General features: G+C 32.7%; 1 long non-coding RNA gene and 1 pseudogene across 4 annotated transcripts; one reads left to right on the forward strand and one right to left on the reverse strand.

The window, feature by feature from the left end:
• Positions 1-214: 214 nt before the first annotated feature.
• LOC136200402 (cytochrome P450 CYP82D47-like) lies at positions 215-5,341 on the forward strand (annotated as a pseudogene).
• A 12,323-nt stretch (positions 5,342-17,664) lies between these two features.
• LOC136201052 (uncharacterized) lies at positions 17,665-22,584 on the reverse strand. 4 transcript variants are annotated; one of them, XR_010673662.1, is made up of 4 exons: positions 22,345-22,584; positions 22,128-22,233; positions 21,706-22,024; positions 17,665-21,449 (listed from the first exon to the last, which is right to left on the reverse strand). It is a non-coding gene; the product is annotated as an uncharacterized lncRNA (long non-coding RNA). The 4 variants fall into 4 exon arrangements; XR_010673663.1 differs by having other exon boundaries at positions 17,665-20,630; positions 21,244-22,024; XR_010673664.1 differs by having other exon boundaries at positions 17,665-18,595; positions 19,779-22,024.
• Between the last annotated feature and the right edge of the window lie 2,196 nt (positions 22,585-24,780).

A 24,780-nucleotide genomic window follows, 5' to 3' on the forward strand; every position in this document is an offset into this window, starting at 1 on the left:
TAAATTATATTTTAAGCAACTTTAATTCTTCAAATTTTAGATTTGGTGTCATTTAGGTGTTGTTTTGTATGAGAAATAAATATAATGTTTACCGATATAAAACCACATGTTAGTTATTTGTAATTAATCCTTATTTATATATATTTATTTATAGACTTATTAAAGAAAGAAAGAACCACAAATTTCTTAAAAATAAATTACAAGACTCATATTCATGGATGATGCCATGGATGACTTCATCAAAAGAACCAGTATTCAAAGCTGTATACAAGACAAAGTTTTCTCCAGAAAATATTGATATATACCTTCGATTATCTATGCACATTTATTAGGAAAGCAGCCATGGGATCCCTTTTTCCCTTCTTTACATCTATTATAGCCATGACCGTAATCTATTACTTATTCTTAAATCACAAAACACATCCAAGAAAAAGTCTCCGTCGCAACCTGGTGGCGCGTGGCCTATTATCGGCCACCTTCCTCTCCTAGCATCAGCGAAACAGCCAGCTCATATCATCCTAGGAAACCTAGCTGACAAGTACGGCCCTATTGTCACCATTAACTTCGGCATCCACCCAACTTTGGTAGTAAGTAATAGCGACATAGCAAAGGAGTGTCTTACCAAAAACGACAGAGCTTTCGCCAGCCATCCTAAATCTCTAGCGACGGAGATCTTAGGCTATAACGACCAAATGATTGGCTTCGCTCCGTATGGAGAGTATTAGCGTCAAATTCGCAAAATCGCCACCATTGAGCTTCTCTCTAGTTATCGGCTAGATAAGCTAAAGCATGTGAGAGAGGCAGAGGTAAAGGCAGCCGTGAAAGATCTATACCAAGAATCGAGCAAGAACGAGAATCAAAGTGTTGAAATGAAGCGATGGTTTTTCAATATAACATCGAATGTGATATTGAAAATAATAATAGGGAAGAGATATATGGAGTATGGGGAAAATGAGAATGAAGGAAAAGATAATGATGTGTGGAGAGATACTTTGAGAGAGTTCATGGAATTGGTCGGAAAGTTTGCGGTGTCGGATGTAGTTCCATGTTTGCGGTGGTTGGATTTGGGTGGAATTGAGAAGGAGATGAAGAAGATTGTCGAAAAGCTCGATTCTATTGTTGATGAATGGTTAGACGAACGCAAGAAGAAGAAAGAGCTTTGTAGATCAAAGGGAGATGAAGATTTCATAGATTTATTGCTCTCGATTATTAATGATGCAGTACAGTTTTTCGATCGAGATGCTGACACCATTAACAAAGCTACATATCTGGTATGGTATATATATTCTCAATACTATATTAAGACTTCTTTCCGAATATTTGTTAACCAAAAAATATCTTACTCAAAATATAATATTTTCCGATAAACAAACATAACCTTAAACATCTATAATTTTGTTTGTGTGAGAGTAAAAAACGACTCTTATAACATTTCACTGTCGTTGTTAGAATCTCCACAAGTGTAAAAATAAGTCTCTATATATTTTTCTAAACCTTGAAAAATCTATCTTTTTGCTTAATTTAGTAAAAAATTTATTCTAACATGTTAGAAAAATTCTTTTTGCTTTAAAACAAAAGGAGAAGTATGAAAAAAATTATATTAAAGAAAAGATTGTGGTTTATAGTTTTAATTAACAAGGATTTTTTCGGTAAAAGCATACTCCTTTGTATCTTTTTATTTCATTTTTAATGTTTTCACTAAGATTAAAAACAATTACTAATTTGTTTGATAAAAGATTAAAAACAATTAATTAGTCTTACATTTATAATAAAATCAAATGGTTAAGACTATATTATCCTTGTTCTGGAACACTTAATAAAATTATTTAATGCACAAATTTAAATTTAATCCTTTCTAATTAATAGATCCCATACATTAGTATACTTCCAAAATCTCAATCACTTTCTAGAAACACTCAAAATTATTTATTCAAATCTGAAGACAATTCCACTAAAGTCTACAAGTGGTAGATAAAATAGAATTAAAATTTTGTTGAAAAGTGACATATTTTATTCAACCAATTGAATTAAAAAGTTTAAATGGCATCTCTCTACCCTTTTTCTTCCTCTTTGCTTCCTTTCTTTTCAAGCTTCCGCCACCGTCATCGTCTCGTCTCCTTCTTTTGTTCAGGTTCTTTTAGAGGAGGAAGGAGGAAGCTTGTCTCCCTTCTTCCTCCTCCTATTTAAGTTTTAATTTTTGTTTTTTTAGCTTCAGTTTTATCTTGTCTTTCTAGTTTAAAGTCTATATACTTTCTCGAATCTCTTTTCCGTCAAATCTACACCTATTAGCTATACTTTTATCGTTTATTCTTTTTTCGGTCTTAGCAAGAGCGGAAAAGGTTCATCTTGTCCGCAGATCTATAGATCTGCGTGGTTGCAAAAAAAGAAAGGACTCAGATCCGAATGTCCAAAAGAGGCTAGATGATGAAGAATGGATTACAGCTGTTTTTCAATGGGATTCGACTTCCGAGAAGTATATGATTTCTATTTTGTTGTGTTTGTATCCTTTGTGGTTTTTTATTGCTCTTTGTAGTCTTTATCTTGCTCTTTGTAGTCTATTTTCTTCTCTTCGTGGATCTTATTCTGGCTATAGTCTGTATGGGTGGGAAGTTATATTGTGTTGTATTTGTACTTTATGATTCGATGGAATGAAATATGACACTTTTATAAAAAAAAAATTTAAATGGCTAGTTAGACTTCACTAATATTTATTATACTCTTGGATAAATTATACTCATTGTCACTAAACTTTTTTCATTATTACAATATAACCATTTTTTTTAAGACATTACAATATAACCATTAAACTTTAAAATGTAACATAAAAATCACATAACTTTACATTTTCTAACCTTATGTCCACAAAATTTTATCTAACGCTTCAAAATGAAAATATTCAAGAATTAAAGTTGTTTAGAACGACATTTACCATAAAATCACATTTTTTATTTTCCAAAATCACTATTTTTAGAGTTTTTTCTCTTTAAAATTTCACTTTCTCCCTCCTAAACAAACAATACATAATTGACCTCAAAACAAAAAAAAATCAAAAATTAAAATTGCTTAGAATATCATCAATTCTTAGAATTTTTTATTTTGAAGGCGTCAACGGTAATTTTGAGGGGTTGATTGAAGTTTAGTAGCATAATATTAGAAAGTGTAAAGTTGAGTGACTTTTATGTTACGCTTTGAAGTTTAGTAGTCATACTGTGAAAATAAGTAAAGTTCAATGGCCATGAGTGTAATTTACTCTTATAATCTTTGATACACTTCTGAACGCTAATACTCTCTGGTCAGAAATGTAAATAACAGAGACATATCTTACTATAGGTTGATATTCCACTAATGTTATCTAGTTTCACGCTCACTTGACCTTCTAGAAGTAAGTCAGCCAAGATATCTAATTCACCTTATCTGCAATAATCACACACATAAATTAGATATCAGCCATATATCAAACTTGATATATGAGGCACACATACAACACAATCATAGGGCAATCCATCATATTCACTTACAATCATAAACAACACAAAAAGGCCACGAGAGTGAATAATACGTGGATGATCTCATTAGTATATATAATCGACAAGAATACATCCATAAGGTCGTATCCCGTAGTAGTAGGAGGACAACTACTAGAGATGGTGGAACACAAGCAAACCCAGTGACAAGTCTCAAGGTGATAGGTCACTCCCCTTAGGCCCGTCCCTGAGCATGGGCAGGAGGGGCGCCTGCCCAGGGCCCAATAATGAGGGAGGGCCCAAATATAGTAGTAGGCTTTTAATTTTACTCGGATTAAAAAAAGATACATAAGTTACATATTACTCTTAATTAGACTAACTATTTACAACTATCTAATATTTTAAAAAGAATTTCTTAAAATGTTAAGTACATAAAAACTAAAATTTGTTGTAGCAATGTCAGCATTTGAATTTCTTGAGGTTGTCAAAATAACATATTGTTATCCAAATATTTCAATTTTTTTTAATCCTCTTAAATATGCTAGTGGCTGTTGTATTTGCTGAAAAGAAGTTTTTTGAATTTAAAATTATTAAAAAGTTATTTGAGATCATTAATGTCACATGAAAATTTAAATGGTCTAGACTTTTTATGTATTGAGAGACAATATTGATGTAGACAATATTATTAGTAATTTTGCATCTAAAAATACTCGTAGACATTGTTTTGTATGAGAAACTGGGTAATTAAAGTGATATAAATTTTTTTTCCATATCAATTTTTTTTATTAGATCGTTTGTTAAGTGTAATAGAAAATGTATCATTTTGAAGAAATTTTTCTTTGCACAATTAACTTTCATAATTTACTTTTTACTTGTACTTTATTTATTAGGGCCCTCATTTGGTTATTCACCCTTAGACCCTTAAAATCTCAGGATCGGGCCCTGACTCCCCTTATAGTATTCCTTATACCAAGTCGATGCCTAAAAGAAACGATCCTTACAATATCTCATACAACACTATAGTCACTCTCAAACCCTCGACCACTTAGTTTTAGAGGTTGTGATAACCTAAAAGGTTAAATTGATAGCTACAACTCAATAATAGCTTTTATTATAATGTTTGATGAGGAGTCTCATATTTATCATATTTCTTTACTTAGTACGTTAAATGAAAATACATGTGAACCACTCTAGAAAATAACTAAGAAAAATATTAATCTTTTTGAACAACTCTCTCTCTCTCTCTCTGCAGAGTCTTATTTCAGTGGCCTCGGACACAACATCAATCACAATGACATGGGCGTTGTCATTACTACTCAACCATCGTGATACTCTAAAGAAAGTGCAACAAGAACTAGACGAGATCGTCGGTAGAAATAGACAAGTGATAGAGTAAGATATAAAGAGTTTAGTTTACTTCCAAGCTATTGTTAAAGAAACATTTAGATTATATCCAACAGTGCCATTGCTAATACCACATGAATCAGTGGAAGAATACATAGTAGATGGGTATCATATTCCAGTTGGGACACGACTTTTCATAAATGCTGCTAAAATTCAGAGAGATTCAAGTGTGTGGGCTGACCCTCTTGAATTTAGACCAGAAAGGTTTCTTACAACTGAACAAAAGGATGTTGATGTTAGAGGTCAACATTTTGAATTGTTACCATTTGGTAGCGGAAGAAGAATGTGTCCTGGAATTTCGTTTGGTCTTCAAGTGTTGAATCTCACTCTTGCTACTTTGTTGCATGCATTTGAAATCCAAGCTTTGTCGGGTAATCCAGTTGATATGAGCGAGGGTATCAGAATTACCAATATGAAAGCTACTCCGGTGGAAGTTTTTTCTCACTCCTCGTCTTCCTTCACAACTATATTAGCATATCATTTGTGCGAATCGGATGCAATATTACATATTAATTCGTATTAATTAATATAGTATTAACATTGTATAATTAATTATATATATATATATATATATATATATATATATATATATATATAATTTTAATGCAAGGAACCAAATGTTTTGTCGCGAATGCATCTTAATTAATGTGAGAGACTTTGATTATATAATTGATGGGAGAATGTTTTGACGCTAATGGTAGACACGGCAAAATGACACACATCCCGATTACACGATACGAACACGACACGATTTTTTTAGTATTAGTGTTGAGCTTAGTAGGTAATAGTTCATTTTCAGGACCCGAAAATGACACTAAAAATTTCGGGTCGTGTTCGGGTCAACCCAAAAACACGAAAATGTAAAATTATAAAAATATCCTTAGGGTTTACATTACATTTGATTGAGTATAAAAAGTTAAAAACCTAATTTTTCTTCAGCCGACATGTTCTCTTCTTCTCTTTGAGTTCAGTTTCTTACGCAGCAGCACCATTTGAGAAGTGAAAGTTGAAATCTTCCGCCACCACATTCTTAAAAAATGGTGAGTGGCTCTACACATTTTTGAAGGAATTTTGATAATTTTGATCTTGCTCATCTTGCTGATGGTTCAGAATACAGTGGAGCCCTAACTCAGTGTTTAACATATTCTTGGAGGAAGCTGATTGAATTGTGGAAAGCCTCAAGAGTAAAGAATTTTCCGGAAAATAGTGTAGCTAATATGGAAAAAAGGTTTAGTTTCACACTTAAGAAAGAAGGATTTGAACCAGAACATAATGGAATAAAGAAACTATGGCATGATTTTTTGTGTGTGGTTTATGTGCATAAAGCATAGATTAGAAGTAGTTGTGAATTATTAAAATCAACTAAGTGAATTATAATTTTGTTTAATTTAGTTAAAGCTTTAGATTTCTCCGGGCTAATAATTTTAGTTTAGATATTATGTGGCTTGATGGATGATGATTCAATCTTCTAAAATTTTATTCTGTTAATCACTTTCGATTTGGGTTTTTTTTGTATACCAAGACATGTTTGTTCATCTGTGTAGTAATTAACTTGTAGAGTTTGGAACCAACACTAACTTCTATTGAACTTCAGCAAATTCATACAGCAATACAAACATCAGTTACAACTGACTTCCATAACTTCTCCTAAATATAAGCAATAACCGAATAACTTCTCCTGAATTCAAATAATTAAATAAAACATTATCTGCTAATAAATTAACTAAGGCACGTTTCCAACAAACTCCTCATTGACTTAGTATTTACAAACACCCAACTTGTTTCTCAAATATTCGAATCTTCCTTTTGGAAGAGCTTTGGTCAGCACATCTGCAATTTGCTAAGCGTATTTTAATCAAATCTCAACACTCCCTCTTGATTCAGTTTGTTTTGATGATGTACTTCCCATCACCATTCTAGAATTGGAGCACTTCTCTCCAAATGCTTCATATTGGTGCATATCTCACCAATTTCAAAACAATGTTTCTTCTTCTTCGGCAACATGTGTCAACTTGACACTTTCTTCAGACTTGGCTCTACAATTCTTTTGAATATGCCCAAACCTTTTGCACTTGTGACACTGAGGCTTCCCTTTGTGCCGGCAATAGTCTTCATGGTGACCGGACTTGCTACAGATAGCACATTTGGACTGAGCTTTTCCTTTTGAAGATGAACCCTTTGCCATATAAGCACCTTCAACTACTTGTTGGGTTCCTTCTTTTCTTAAACTTCTTCTTTGCTCTTGTGCATGTAGAGCATTGATTAATTCAAGGAAATTTGACTAATATCCCTGGAATCTTCCAGAGATGAAATTTTTGGCTCAAATCTTTCGGGTAAACTTACAAGCACCTTCTCTACGATCCGGCTGTCGGGTAGATCTTCTCCATCAATCGGATTTTATTTATCACTGTCATTAGTTTATCAGAAAACTCTTGTAGAGTCTCCTTTTCTTCCATTCTCGAAATCTCTTTTGAGATTTAACAATTGCATTCTTCTTGTTCTATCATTTCCATGATAGAGACTCTTGAAAGTATCACAAGCTTGCTTGGCAGTTTCACAGCCCATAGTTCTTGGAAAAATGGACTCAGCAACACCGGCATGGATTTGAGACAAGGCTCTTGGACCTTTCGTTTCTTCGTCTTCATGAGCTCGAATTTGATTGAGTGTCGGATTGTTTCCAAGAGGTTGTATTTCCCTCTCAGTTTCAACCCACTGCCATAAGCCAATACCTTTCAAGTGGGTTTTCATTTTGATTGCCCAAACTTGATAATTTTCTCCATCAAAGATTAGAGGTGAAAGATTTGATGGATTATTTGTTACCATCTCCCTCTCACTGACATGTCCCTCAAGATAAAAAATGCTTTGATACCAATTTGTAGTAATTAACTTGTAGAGTTTGGAACCGACACTAACTTCTATTGAACTTTAGGAAATTTATACAGTAATACAAACATCAGTTACAACTGACTTCCATAACTTCTCCTAAACATAAGCAATAACTGAATAACTTCTCCTGAATTCAAATAATTAAATAAAATATTATATGCTAATAAATTAACTAAGGCACGTTTCCAACAATCTGTTTTGTAGACCAGGCTTTCGGACTTATATCACAATACTGAACTGTGAGTGAACTTGGTTGTACTTTAACCATTTTTCTTATATCCGAGAGGTGATTTTTAATCCAAACATCATTAAGCAGAGATCATGAGTACCTTTTATTTTAGATTCTATTTCTATCCCAATGCTATGATTGTCATTTATTTGTTTTAGTACAGTCAGAAGCATATTGATCAAATATTGAAATTACAGCACCAACTTACAATTAGTCTCTAGAATATTCAAGATATATTATTAGTCAAATATTAGTCAAAAATATCTATGCATTATTTATGCATCTAGAAGGTTTGAAAAATATCAATTAATAATTGATGAAATTTGTGGTTATAAATTAGTAGGATAACCGACCTAACTTGCTATAAATTGGAAACAAAAATTTGATGAATGAATGTAAGAGAGAGCTGAAGCAGCATGAGTATTTGAGTTTATTAGAGTTGTGAGTGGGTGAGCAAGTATTGGGTTGTAATATATTTTTGTATAAGAGTTTTAATTAAGTATAAATAAAAATAAGTTTTATTCAATTCAGTCCTTCACCTTTAATTTAACATCAAATAATGAAAATGTAAAAGTTTATTTATACCACTGGTTTAAACAAAGCAATTGAGAATAGAAGTGATAATTGTGGTCTCATTGTTAATAGTAGATGAGTGAATTTGAAATAATATAATTATGTTAGCCTGATTTGAAATTCTATTGATATATTTGGTGTTAGATATAATTTCAGTTATTTGTAAACTGCTTCTTTTAAATTGGATATGGTAAATATATTTTGATGAGCGGATGGTCATCCGCTGAAAAAAAAACCCAGAGAGAATATAGAAAATGTTTTGCCTTTACGAGTTGAGAAAACAAAGAAAAAAGCTTGATAACGAACGTTCACTTCAGGATCTGAAAGGAGATCTACATTTTGATTAAAGTGATTTATTTTAATTTTATTGTTATGAGTTTTTTCTCTTAGTTCTTCATATTGTCATTGAGTCGTTCAATTTACTAAAAAAATATGAGTTTGCTGAGATTTACACTTAAGTCTTGAGGAACTTAATGGACTCAATTTTTATGGGAATAACTACACTTGCAGTTCAAATTTATGATCCTAACAATTTGTAAGTGTGAAACAACACCTAATCTGAAATACCATGTGTTCTTTTCAATGTGTTATGACGAAAAAGCAAAGCAAAGCACAGATAAAACTAAGGGTGTGCATCAGTTCGGTTTAAACTGCATACCGAACCGAATCGAGTGAATTCGGTTTTTCATTTCGGTTTTTTTAACAATTCGGTTCAGTATCGGGTTTAATTTTAAGTGTATTTCGGTTCGGTTTGACAGAAAATATAAAAAAAACCGAACCGCACCGAATTACACATATTTTACATTTTTTTATATATAAACACATATATTTGATTATACAAGTTTATTTTTTTTTATTATTGTTGAGATAATAACCCAATATAGATATATTTTAGAAATGTTTCATTTTTGTTGTTGTTGAGGTAAATTTAATGAGAAAATATAGTGATTTTTATTTGTTATTTGTTGGCTTAATACATCATTTGCCCCCTGAATTTGTCCAAAAAACTTGATTGGCCCCCTGAACTTTCAAAGTATCCAGATAGCTCCCTGAACTTACATAAAATGTTCAGTTAGCCCCATGAACTTGCATAAAATGTAATCAATTGATCACTCGGTCGCAAAAAAGTAAGTTAAATGCGAAAAATGTATTCCACGCATCTTAGAATGTTATTACATAATTAAAAAAATAAATTAAAAATGAAGTTATTACTTGCTCAACTATAAAACTTAAGAAGGACTTTTTTGAGAGGGAGAGAGAGGCGGATTCTGGGAAAGAAAGCTTTAAGATTCTGAGAAGATGAACGCTGGTAGAGAGAATTAAAGTTTGGGAATTAAAAACATTAAAGGGTACTATTTATTTTAGTCAAAGGGCATTATTGTATTTTTATGTAAGTGGAGTTAATGGTGGGTCCTATTTTTTTAGGTTAGTAATGGTCAAACAGATGTTAACCGGGCATAAACCGGAGAAACGCATACAATTATCCAGTCACCCATACTTGAGGTATATTTTTTGGACGAAATGTAATCCACATACCAAAATGTGAACTGGGTATTGGTATAATTTACTCTTATTGATTCGTCAAAATTTATAAGATTTGAGAAATTGACTAGAGAGAAGATCTGATGATTTAATAGAAGGTAATTTTGTAAATTACAAAAATACAATATTATGAATATGTTATTACTTTTAGATAAATTGAAGAATAACTATTCCATGAAGGAATAGAAATTCCATGGAATAGTTATTCCTAAAAAAAATTGAACCAAATATGAGAATAGTTATTTTTTAGGAATAACTATTTTATTCCCCTTTATTCCGCAAACCAAAAGAGCCCATAAAGTTTACATCTGCCTGGTTCAATTATTCAGTAAAACAGTTCCAGTATTTTAGATACCTCAATTCTCATGTTATTTTTTTAATAAATTTAAATTTAATAAATATAAAATTTAATTAATTTTAACTACACCAAGAAGAACCAAATAAAGGAGTTAACATCTATATTATTATGGGATAATGTAAAAATTTAGCCTTATAGTTACTGGGAAAAAAACAGATTTAGCCTTCGCGTACAGAACAATTCGATCTTAAGTCTAACGCTTACGAGACAATGCAATTTCAAATTTTATTAACGAAATATGAGTTTTTTTATAATGTGTTATTTTATGTTCTAGCTAGCTTTCAACCTCCAACGTCCTGAACACTAATAATTTCAAAGCTGAAAATGCCATAGGACATGATGGTGAGATAAAATATCAGATTAAACACATTGATGTAAGGCATTTCAAGTCTCATTAACGAAGAACGTGTTTTTAACTCAAGATGTAATATTTTCAATTGAGTTTTGTTGGATGGCTAGAACACCGAGGGTGACTAGAATTCTAACACCTTAGGACAGCTTTAAAACGCGCCATATGTATTAGAAAAACACGCATATCAGTAAATGTAACCTAATCTCCCTCCTCTGACAGATGCCTAAGCCCCAAGGCGCAATATTCTTTTTCTTCTTATTAGATGTTTAACCTGGGAAATTCAGATTCGTTCTTTAATTTTCCTCTCTTCCAAACCAATGTTATTAATTTCTATTATTTTGTCGGCAAGAATCTTGAAATTGCTGCAATCAATCTACTGTCAGGTGTCGTTTGGTTCGCGGAATGGAAGGGAATGGCTATTCCAAAGGAATAGAATAGCAAAGAATGGAATAGAGATTCTTTAGGAATAACTAATCCTATGTTTGGTTGTTGGAATAAGATAGAACATAATAGATATTTTTTATTTAAAAGACAACATTACCCTCAAATTTAATTTCTTATTTCTTTTAAAATTTTGATTATTACTATAAACTGTAACATTCGTGTCTAAAATTTTCTTTTTCGAAATAAATAGGGTTAATTATTTATGAATTGAAATATATTATAGGGTTCAATTTAATGTTTTTAGGTGTAAATTAAAAGTTTTGGTTAAGTTTTATAAAAATAAATAAATTAAAAGGATCAAAATCCATATTTTATATATCCTCTTATTTCTATGTTCCAATTTTCCAATTAAATATTATGTTGTTTTAATTAAAAAATAAATAAATAAAAATAAATAATAAAATTTTAGATAGTTTGAAATAGAGTTTCGTACGATTTGTTAGGAAATTGGCTTAAGATTATATTTCCTTCATGCCCGATGCCGTTTAGGGTCGGATGTAACATAAACTGTTCAAATATTTAATATATATTATTTTAAAAATATATATATATAAATATAAAAATGGAAAACATGAAAGGCGGAAAAAAATATGTTTATAACGTTTTTTCATATTTTCATGTTTTTTGCATTTTTTACGTTTTTTCGTGTTTTTCCAGTTTTCTTGTTTTTCGCGTTTTGTCACTTTTTCGTGTTATTCATATTATTGTGTTTTTTTTGTATTTTTTCGCGTTTTCGTTTTTATTTTTGTGTTTTTGTATTTATCGCATTTTGTTACTTTTTCGTGTTATTCACGTTTTTTCATGTTTTTTTTATATTTTTTAGGTTTTCATCTTTTGTTTGCGTTTTTCGTATTTTCATGTTTTTCGCGTTTTTCACGTTTTTGTGTTTTAGCATTTTTCACGTTTTCGTGTTTTTCGTATTTTTCACTTTTTTGTATACTTCGTGTTTTGTCATTTTTTCTTGTTATTCGTGTTTTGTGTTTTTTTTCTTGTTTTTTTTGCGTTTGTTCACGTTTTCATGTTTTTCGCCTTTTTTGCATATTCTCGTGTTTGTAACGTTTTCATGTTATTCACGTTTTTCGTGCTTCATATTTTTCATATTTTTGAAGGTTTTCCTCATTTTTCTATTTTTCATGTTCTTTTGAGAAATTGACTACAGATAAGATTGATGATTTAATGGAGGGTAATTTTGTAAATTACAAAAATATAACATTTGGAATAGCCTATTCCTTGGATAAATTGAAGAATAGCTATTCGATCAAACAAGTTGAACCAAAGGTGAGGATAAATTGAAGAATAGCTATTCCACAAACCAAATGAGCCCTCAAAGTAATAAGTGATGAAGGGAGACAGTGATTTCTGTAATGCCACAACTAATTAGATGTAGCTTTTTTAAAGAGCTCAACCTGAACAACCTATAAGCCCTACTCAAAATCATAGTACGGGATGCTAATTAAACCATTTGAAATTCGAATCAAATCAAACGTTGGTCTAACACCGACTTAGTAGTGATGATGTATATCTCGTATTTGGTTTGATTAAAGGAATTTCTTTCTTTGTATCATAGTTTTCGAACTTGTTAAAGTGTTTGATGTAATGGCAAATTACATTTACTAATTGTTGTGCTAGCTCTAATATTGTTTATATGTTTATGATGTAAAATTCAAGCGTTGTAGGGGTAAGTAATGATAATCATTCAGCACGTATGCAAATTCCATAACTTAATTTGTGTGGAAGTTGCACGAGATTATTTGATTGAGAAGATTCAACAGTGAAGACTGGGCAGTCTTAAATTGGGCATTGAATGAGATATATCTAGCGCTGTAGAACTTAAGAGGACGTTTTCAACTTTAGATATATCCAAGAGTATGCCTTCAACTTCTTGGTTCCTTTTACATTCAGCAGAAAAAAAACCCAGATTAAAAGTACTATGCATCCACAATTAAAATGATATTACAATTTATCTCATATGATATTAGAAGTTAATCTCATCCTACATTAGGCAGGAAAATCGCCTTCCTTGCTTTGAAAACAAAACTAGCAAATACTGTATACAATGACCGGTAATTCATATAATCATATTGCAACAGTGCTAATTAAAAGAGAAACTAGACTTCCTGCTGTTACATTAGTCGTCATTTATAAATATAGTTGTGATATTACGAATCAATTAAGTGACTCGAACAGGACAGCTACCGTAAGAAGCAGCAAACCAGCTAACGAGACACGTGCTTAGAGAGAGAGAAAAGAATTCTATTCCCCAAGTTCGTGGACAAGAATTCATACGGCATTCCATCGATTGATTAATCTTATTCATCCCTCTTTCTCCTTGATCTTGTGTTGGTTAATTAGAGGCAATCTATTTTGGTTGCATCTCATAAGGGTTGATTTTATCTTAACCTCACCGTATTCTACTTTGCGGTTGGAACCTCGGAGAAGAATTGTGGGCGCTTCTTTAACAACGGTAGATTGTTCATCGAAAGGTATTCCTTCTTATCCCTCTTTATATGAAATAACGATTAACGGATCCTATGGTTAAAAGGAAATAGGCTAAAATTTTTATATTTCCGCTGCTATACCTTAGCCCAAATTTCCTTCAGTGGTATCGGCTCCCAAATCCCCCGTCTTCTAATAAAAAAAAGCGAAAAAGGAAAAAAATGAATGAAGAAGGAAAAGGTTCGTGCCCTTCTTGTGAGGTGTGAGCTAACACAAATTCATTGAAAACCACATCTTGTGAACATACAAGAAGAATTACTTTATTAAAGATCATGTTGTCTAATGCCCAGGCAGGCAGTTAAACGATGAATATGCGAGCTGTAAATAAAGGATTATCACAATTGTATCTTTTGTCTATCTTCATGTTCACCCAAATTGGAAGCCTCAAAATTCAAAACTTCACTTTTTAGATATCTTATTAGCTCTCTAAACTTATTTAAAATATCTCATTAATCCCCTTAAATCCACATGGTAGAACAATGAGAGATTTGGAAAAATAAAACTAAATATCACCTTAAGAAAATTTAAGAGACTAATAGATCATTTAAATGGCGAATAGAACACTTGAGCACATTTAGAAAGCCAATGTGTGTTAACAAGTTCAAATTTAAGTCACAGTAAAATTACAAGTTACAATTTTAAAAAATTACAAAACAATCTTTCTGTAACTTTTTTTCAAAATTCTAATATAATTCATATAAAATAATTAAAATCTCACCATAAAATTACACTAAAATCTATAATTATTAATTAATAGTAGAGAGAGAAGAAGTGAGGTTAGAATTAGGTATATGGTGGTGTGGAGTAGTGCAGTGCTATGTTGCACGGAAACCGAAACGGATACGGAAACTGAAACGGAAACGATAAGGGGAAACGTAATTTCTGAAAAACATAGGAAACGGAAACGTTGGGGAAACGTGTAAATATTAAAAATATAGGGGCATATTTATAAATATTAAAAATATAATAATACATTAAATAAAAACAAGATTGAAGAACAAGATGAAAAAAGTCCAAGCTCAATCAAGATTCAAGAGATATGGATTATGGGAGAAAGAAATATGGATAAGTTCTTTAAATTGAAGGATACAAAGTTTCAATTTTCCTAGTCTTAGATTAAAGAGGAACTGCAAAATAGAAAGTTTGAATTTCCAGAATTTTAATCGAAATAGGTAGGGAAAAATGTTTAAAAACTGAGAGACGCGTTTCATATTTTTGGTAATTACGGAAACGTGCCCGGAAACGTTTCGTATCAGTTTCCGAGAGTTTCCGTTTCCCACATCTTCCGGAAACGGGGAAACGCTAGTCATGAAGAGTTTCCGTGCATTATAGGTGCAGTGAAATGCAGTTTTTCATTTCCTGAATTTTTTTGGTCTGCCAACTTAAAAATGCTTTAGTTTGTTTTATAAATTTGGACCCAGCAGTAAATATTGTAGTGAGCTAGTTGGGTCTAACTAAGTTATTATGATTAATTTAGGTTTAATTATAGTGGGTTGGATAATAATAAATAGGGGAAAATTACAAAACTAGGTCAAATGGGAGGCCCATTTACATATTTAACCCATTTACTCAACCTACTACATATCTAGACTGATTTTGTGTGACTTTCCCATAATACCCCTAACCTTCCCACTTCCTCCCTTACGCGAACGTTCTCTCCCCTCTTCTCCTTGGTTACGCGAAACGGTGGCAGCTCCTCCATTAATGATTCCAAGACTTTTGATCTTCCTATCTTCCTTTAAATTGCACGAAATCTGCTTCATGTCTCCAAATCACAATGAATTTCTCTTCTTCCTCTCTTCATCTCTTGATTCTGCAACTTCCTAATCCTAGAAAACGAAGTCATGGTTCTTCATCTTCCATTTCCTGCTCGTTCGAAGAAATGATGATTCTACGTTGTTTTCATCGTTTTTCCCAGTTTATCATATTGGGTTCATAAAAAAATGTAAATATATACTGTTTTTTCTGCGTTTTTTCCCATAAATCCACTTAGCATATGCAGTTATCGCGAGGTCTGCGGGGAGAAATTTATCGATTTCACTTCGCGAAACGCTGATTACGCGAAGTTTGCGAGGTAATTCGATAAATTTCTCTCGCAGACTCCGCAAAATCATCGTTTCGCGAAATCAGAGTGTCACATTTCTCCTCATAGACTCCGCGAAATCATTATTTCGCGAAGTCAGAGCGTCACATTTCTCCTCGCGGATGTCGCGAAATAATTGTTTCGCTAAGTAAAATCACCATCTTCCTTGCACATTTATGTTCGCATACTTAGCGAATCATCATTTCGCGAAGCCAAATCTTCATTTTTTCTGACTAACACGATTAAATTTTTCTGAAGGTGGTTGAATACGTAATATTCTAACCTGGAAGCTGGTGTGTTAGGGTGCCATGAGAGACATCCATTAAAAAATGCATGGACTTCCAACCATCAGTGGTTAATAAGCGCCTATGTGTCGTGAGACATCCATCCATCTGTGGTGAAAAGTAGCCTATGTATAATGAAGTGATTTGTTAGGAGTTTATTGTGGCAATCTTAGTCAATAGTAGCCTATGTATTATGAAGTGATTTGTTAGGAGTTTATTGTGGCAATCTTGTTGTAATTTTTGATGTTGTTGTGATTTTAATGTTGTTATTGCGGCAATTTTGTTGTAAATTTTGATAATGTTATGATTTTAATGTTAGAATCCGTTGTTGTTTGCCCTTTTTTGTTATATACCACTTCGCGAATTAGCTTCAAAACACATCCAGGCTTCGCATATGCGAACTAAATTCATCAAGCAAACCCAAACATTTAATTCGCAGACTTCGCATAGTATGGAATATGCGAAGTCAGACGGGATGGGGCGAGCCGCGCGTAAATATTGGGGGTATTATGGGATAGTCACACAAAATCAGTCTAGATATGTAGTAGGTTGAGTAAATGGGTTAAATATGTAAATGAGCCTCTCATTTGACCTAGTTTTGTAATTTTCCCTAATAAATAGTGGGCTTATTTTAACTAAGTTATGATTAGTTCGGTTTTTTGGTTTTTTCGGTTTATATCCAAACCAAACCAAAAACCGGAGTTATAGAAAAACAAGAACCGAACCAAACCAAATTACAATTTGGTTCGGTTTGGTTTGGTTTTTTTGGTTTGGTTTTTTCGGTTTTCGGTTTTGCTCACCTCTAGATATTGCTATCCAACAAGGCAATATCAACAAGGTTCTGCATGAAAAAAAAAATCAATAATGGATATTCTTCCCAATGCAGCAATCTTAATTTGTGTGGAAGCTGCAATTAAAAGAGAAACTAGACTTCCTGCTGATACATCAATCATCATTTATAAATATAATTGTGATATTTAAGTGACTCGAACAAGACAGCTGCCATAAGAAGCAGCAAACCGGCTAACAAGACACGTTCCTCCCTAAATCGGCTCCCAAATCCCCCCCGCCTTCTAATAAAAAAAAAGCGAAAAAGGAAAAACAATGGATGAAGAACGAAAAGGTACGTGCCCTTCTTGTGAGTTGTGAGCTAAGACAAATTCATTGAAAACCACATCTTGTGAACATACAAGAAGAATTATTTTATTAAAGCTCATGTTGTCCAATGTCCAGACAGGCGGTTAAACGATGAATATGCGAACTGTAAATAAAGGATTATCACAGTTGTACCTTTTATCTATCTTCATGTTCACCCAAATCGGAAGCCTCAAAATTCAAAACTTCACTTTTTAGATATCTTATTAGCCCTCTAAACTTGTTTAAAATATCTCATTAATCCCCTTAAATCCACATGGTAGAACAATAAGAGATTTGGACAAATTAAACTAAATATCACCTTAAGAAAATTTAAGAGACTAATAGATCATTTAAATGGCCAATAGAACACTTTAGCACATTTAGAAGGCCAATGTGTATTAACAAGTTCAAATTTAAGTCACAGTATTAATAATATTTTATTAAAATATCAAGTCAACAATTCAATAATAAAAAGAATGAACAAAATTCAATAACAACTTTAACAAAAGAAATTAAAATTCTATAACAATTTTAAAGAACCTCATACTCCTAATAAGCTCCTTACTCGTTTCGAGCTATTCACAAATTCCCCATTCTTAATTGCAGAAGCTTTTCTGCCCACTTTATGATTGTGGTCTTCAAGTGAATGATGCCCATTATCTCTTGTTCTTAGTAACCTTATGTTTTTAGAGCTTTCCAGATTTGGTTCAGCCTTTTTACTCTTTAAACCATTGATAGCTCCAGCAGGCTTAGCATCATTGGATCGCGGAACTTCTTCAGGAACAGAATAATCATTGTATCAGAAACTTCTGAAGGCTCTTTGCTTGGCTCAAGTGTTGTTTTTCCAGAACTTGATTTTGTAAATGAAACTTGAACTTTCTACAGGGCTAGAGTTTCCATTACGAGGCTTTGCTCCTAACCCTGATTGTTATTTAACATCAGCAGAGTTTTTGAGTCAGATGGAGGAAAGAGCCTTCAGAACAAGTCATTCAAACCTGCAGTCAAAACACTTGCCAACGTGAATACATCAATGTCAAAGCCATTATTAGTCATTCTTCGGAACAATTGCAATGCTTTTAAACCCCTCTTTATGCTGCCCAAATGCCACAATCAACAAATGTTTCTAGGTTCAGAATCAATTGCCATAGTTGCTTCACCAAATCAAGATCTTGAATATATCTCAACTTGATGTTATAGATCAAATTGACTTCTCGAACTGGAAATAGGTGTCCAAATTTTAGAGCAAGTCTAGCTAATTAAACTTTATTAAGATCAAATGATCAATAGCTGAAACTTATTATTGACGAAGCTGTTCCACATTAATGATTTCATGGTTGATAAAGCTGCAATAAGAAAGGCAGATAATGTAATCCATATGAACAATCACAGCTTTGTTTTAAAAAAAGGATAAGGGTCAAATTTGGTTATTTGGGAGGATCAGTTTTACCCTTAACATACAATACAAAATGATCCAATGTTGTCCTTGTGGTCAAATTCTAGCTCAATTTTAATCCTATGGTAGAAACCTTAAGTAAAAAAGTTAAAAGCAGAGATAAGTAAAGAAGTCAAGCATCTAAAAGTAGGGAAATAAAATTCAAGTCATGTTCTTACAACATAAACCATAAGCATGGGCCATAAAAAATATGTTAAATCAATTATCTTGTGCATAAACTCCTGTTTTGTGATAACTGGTCGTTTTATGTAATGAATTAGAAAAATGAATCATGTTAAAGAGCATTAAGAAGCCTTGTGTCTATTAAGTGAATCTGCTCGTCTCTCATCAGAAAGTTCACATCAATTATAAACTGGTTTCCCACTACATTTCACTATAATTTCAACAAGAATTTCTATCTGTCGTATAATTGAAAACCAAGTTCCTGATACTCCCAGACAACAACATAGTTGTAGAAAGAAAGAAGAAAAACACTAGCAAAGGGGAAAAACATGAAAATAGAAGATGAGAGGATTGCTTATTTCACTAGATAAGAAACTGGAATTCGCTCGACTTTTATATGCCTGTGGAGAAAAATCTGTTCTATCAAAATCATGTTCTATGTTAAGGCTTGATGATATGCATGAGCTCACTTCATTTGATGTTGCCATAAAAATTGCACTTGATTTTAAAAGTTCAAGGTATAGACAAGCATAACCATTTGTCAATAACCTTCCATAAAAACTAAAAACATGGGCTAGAATAATCTGTTCTATCAAAATTTTGTTCTATCATAATCAGCCTTAAAAAATAACCATCAACAACACATGACTTATAGAAGACCCTAAACACAAAAGCAATTCAATAACAAAAACCAAGCTCTAAAAAAAATACTCTGTAAATCAGTCAATCCTCAATTCCCACAGTCCTGTTTTTCTCCATCCAAAGCTTCTACTAATTATATTTGTCTAAAACAGCATAAAACCTAAACCCTAAAATCCATATTAAGAGGGGAAATCCCTAAACCTATTCAAAATTAAAGCAAACCCGTTCCAATTTAAAACAAACCATTCAAAATTAAGAAGTTAACTCACCTTAAATGAAGCAAAATTCACAAAATCCCCTAATTTGATGGCAGAGAGAATACCGAATACAGCTGCCCAGTAAATCGAACTGAGTAGTATAACAAACCTGCTTGATGACTTTGAGTAATTTCAATACATCTGCTGCTAACTAAATTGAACTAAGAAATCGTTTGAGAGAGAAAGAGGGGTGAGGTGTTGGTTACGTACAATTTGGTTTGAGAGAGAAAGACGGGTGAGGCAATGGGTCAATGCATTTGGTTTGAGAGAGAAAGGGAAGAGGAGTGGCTGGTGATAATATGAACTAAGAAAAGAGAAGGAACTGATACAGAAATTGAGAGAGAGAGAAAGAGTAGATGTGTGAGAAAGACTTTTTCTTGTAAGCATATATCTCGTTTGATAGGAAAGGGGGGAAGAATAGAAAAACGAAATAGAAAAGAGGGGGAACCAAAATTTCATTCCCGCTTTAGTTTTTGTTTTCACTTAGCAGTGGAATTCTGATGGTAAGTTAATTTTCCGCTGGTAAATTCACCGACAAAAAATATTACCAACAGGTCCGCTGCTAAAATTAGAGTTCACCAGCGGGAAAAAAAAATCCGCTTCTATTGCGTCAGCGGAATTATTTCCGCTGCTATTCCACCTGTAATTACCAGCGGAATTTGTTCCGCAGGTAAATTTCGCTAGTAAAATGCATATTTCTAGTAGTGTAAAATGAAGCAGATTAAAGATTATCTATGCCTAGAATCTGTTCCTAACAAGCAGCAGTAAGAAGGAAGTCATCATTATTTTCTCACTTACATAGGAGGTTTTGGAAGAGTTTTTCTACCCCCTTCCTCTCTTTTCCAGCTGCAAGATCCTGTGACACTTTCAATTCATATAAGAGAGAAATAAACATCAGCAGCATACGCAACAATGAAATAGAGAGAGATACGCTATCAGTTCAAAGCAATTCGTGTTTCAAGGATTCCTTGAACCGGATGTACCAACAAATAACAGTTATAAGAAATTGGAATGAATATGCACACAACCATTCAATATAGAAAGCCTTATGTTCTGACAAGACATGAGAATGCAAAAGCAAAATGATCAATAAGTAATGTCCCTCCCTCTTCATCCTTAATAAGTCCACAACAAATATTTAAATTTACCACTTTGGATGAAAACTAACCATTTATAAATTGTGAACCTGTGAAGTATTCACACAAAATTTCTACAAAATAATTCGGAGACGTTCAAGTAATTGGAGGGCTTTATACATGTTTCTCACCAATAAAGACTTAGGCCAGAGGGAACCGAAAGAGAAAAATAACCAATCATTAAAGGGAGGAGCTTCGTTATTGCTTGAGAAGTCTTCATGTTGGGATCATTACTCTACTATTTATTAATGACACAAGTAAAAAGATGAACAATTTCAGATGCATCAAGAAAATTATGCTACCATCTAAAAATATGCTAAGAAAGAGGTTAGAAACAATACTTTTTATTGAAGTGAGCTACATGGTGCAACGATTCGGTTTAGCTTGATATGACTATGCATATAGGAACACCTTTACGACTGGAAAATGAGTCACTTGAGATGATTGCATGATTTTGACAGAGACATATTGTGAGACCACCAGCAAAGCAGGCAAGACGAGATATGCAAAAGTGTCAGTCAGACCATCCAAGGGGCGGATGTCCATCCTGTTAAAAGTTTGATGAATGCAGGAGACCATGAGACAAAATAAGAAAACTTGTAAAGGTATTAAACGGGAAAAGAAAGAGCGAAACATGATTAAATACTAAAGACATCTTCACAAATTTACTTGCATTATCACGTAGGAGGAGACTAGCATGATTGAAATGACGAATGTTTAAAATCGATCAAGTGTGGTTTTATAACAAATCTAAGCCGAGTTCATAACAAATCGATGACAAATATGCAATAGAATAGAAGTACCTGCAAAAGGTTTTATAATCAATGGCAATGATGCTATTTTAGTTGAAACGCTAAAAGGATGATTAAGGTAAAAGGATACTATCAAGAGATGATTTGTGCTGCCTGTATTTGCGGGAATGTCTTAGTTGGTGGTTGCTCTCTTCTTGTAGCGAGCTTCAAAGAAAGCTTTCTTTTCAGCAACAAAACCAGGCTTCGAAATTTGTTTAGCTTCTTCTAAGTAGCGATTCTGAGAGAAACTTGACCACTTTCCCCAATCTAAAGATTCTGACTTAAATCTTTCAAAGGTGATTGATTCGGTAAGGGCCCGAAAAGGGTCACCCTGTAAATAGAATATGTTTTGCAGTTAGAATCAACAAAACCAATAAACTCTAAAGATGTATAGTTTTCTTAATTAATAGGATTAATCAGTAATTATAATATACCTCAATCAAGTATAATCAAATTTTAATCATATGCAACCAAACCAAACCAAAGGCCACAATCAAATCAAATCAAACCAAACCAAGCCAAGCCAAGTCAAGTCAAGCCCTGCAATTGAAACAAATGAATCGCCCATAATAGAAGAATCAAGAAGGAACAATGATTTCCCCAAACCATTAAACCGAAACAGATGTATTGAAATTAAAACTGGAAACTAACCTCTTTCTTTTCCCCATAAGACCGCATAGCGCAGGTTGAATCCCCCATTTCAGACCGCTGAAACAAAACCACTTGAGTCTCACAGCGATTGAAAGCAAGAAAGCAAGAAGAAAGAGAGAGTGAGATATGCAGAGAGAGAGCAAAGGAAGGACGAAGTTAGCGTGTTATTAGGGTTTTGCCGACCGTTGGTTTAAGAGCTCACAGCGGGAAGTTTCGAATTGCAAGAACGCAGCACCCGCGTGTTCTCAAAGAGAATTATGGAATCTATTTTATTGCATAAAAAAATTGGCTCTTACACATAAATATAATACCCATTTCACTCCCTGAACTAAGGTTTCAAAGTCAATTAAGACCTTAAACTATTAAAATCATCAATTAAGATCTCATCGAAAATTATTTGGTTGAACAGTTTCAGACTCGTTTTTCCAAACTCATTTCGAACTAACACAGAGATTATTACATTCTATATTAAGTAAGTTAGCCTATTGAAATTGCACAAAATGTAATCAATTGATCACTCGGTTGCAAAAAAAAAAAGTAAGTTAAATACGAAAAATTATATTTAGACATTCTTCAATTTGATGGACTTTTACCATTTTTTTTAGTTTTTCTATTAATTAGAAGCGTTGGATAGGGTCGGTGGTGCCAGTGCACTCCTAAACACACTCGAGCCTTGATTTATTATGTAATAGATTAAATAGATTCAATGGTTGAAATGTATCATGTTATTTTTTTATTCATTTAATTAATCGGGTTAAATGAGTGAATTCTATCAACCTATTTTATAAATGGATCGTATCTTGTCAACCCATTTAATAAATGGATAATGTTAAAATTAAGTCTTAAAAGATCATTAGAATAAGTCGACACGATGCGTATATAATCCATCAACTCATTTTAATACTCCTACTTAGTAATGCGGGCAGGGTTTGTGAAACGAAATCTCAAATTTAATTTCCATTAAATACATTGTATATAAAGATGACGAATTTTCGATTTTACAAACAATGTTTAATATAATAAAATTTTATTAATGAATGAAAAATTTCTAGTATAGATCTATAAAAATATATATAAAACTAACCATTAGCATATAATGTGTAAAAGTTGAAAAAAAATAATAAAAGCCCTAATATATCACCAATTCCATGAACTTGTCCATAATATTAGATTGGTTCCCTTAACTTTGTAAGTATCTCACCAGCTCTCTAAACTTGCTTATTTCGTATCACCAGCTCCCTAAACTTTCCATAAAAATTTATTAGCTCCTTGAACTTTGTAAGTGTCTCACCAGCTCCCTAAACTTGTTTATCCTGTAATAACTAAATAGAAAAAACATAATACCGACTCGGGTTAAGGTGTAAAAATACCCCTAACGTTTTTATCAGGAGTAATTTACCCTTAACGTCTAAAATTGTGCAATTTTACCTCTCATATTAGAAGCCAATAGCGATTTTACCACTAATATTGATAGATTAAGTTAATTTGAGAAATAATTCATCAAACTGTCTTCTCGGTCATGAATCTTGTTATCTATACTTCACACGTGCGTCATTTTATCGGTAACAAATCACAAACATATGTTGGGATGTGAAAAAAATAAAAATAAAAATATATTGTATTTTGTACGAATTGGACAAAAAAATTCAAAAAAATAACCAAATTTACAAATATCAATCTCCAATTCTATTATTAAATTATAAAAAAATATGAAATCTTTTTTTAGAATGAATCAATATGCAATTGGTGCAAAATAAGAAACAAAAATATTTGTGTTTTATAATAGTGTCTGAAATTGACCCAAATTATCAACGTTAGGGGTAAAAGTGCACCATTTTAGACGTTAGTGGTAAGATTACTCCTGACCCAAAACATTAGGGGTATTTTTGCACCTTAACCCTACTAACTCTCGATCTTCATCATTTCGATCTCTCAATCATGCAGCATCAACTCTTATAATAGGTTGAAAGGTAGGGGAAAAGAAAAAATACCTCACAAATAGATGAAGGTGTATTTTTAGAATTTAGGTTTAATAAGTTTTTGTACTTAGTTGTTACGGAATAAGCAAGTTTAGGGAGCTGGTAAGACATTTACAAAGTTTGGGGAGCTAATAAATTTTTATGGACAAGTTTAGGGAGCTGGTGATACGGAATAAGCAAGTTTAGGGAGCTGGTGAGACACTTGCAAAGTTCAGGTACTATTAGCTGATGATGTATTAGGCCAAAATAAAATAAAAACATATATCAACTATCTCTTTTGTGCAAGAATATTCACATGGATCTTAATGACCATGCAATATTTGGTCACTCACGGGTAGTGTCCATCTCAAACATTTACCCGTTTATTTTTCAATTATCCATACCTGTCCCATTACCCTAATGGATATACCTTTTGTATCTCATACTCGTCCCATTTAATTCACGGGTACCCGCGGGT

This window comes from Euphorbia lathyris, chromosome 7 (genome assembly GCF_963576675.1).
Source record: "Euphorbia lathyris chromosome 7, ddEupLath1.1, whole genome shotgun sequence".
Taxonomy (NCBI): Eukaryota; Viridiplantae; Streptophyta; class Magnoliopsida; order Malpighiales; family Euphorbiaceae; genus Euphorbia; species Euphorbia lathyris.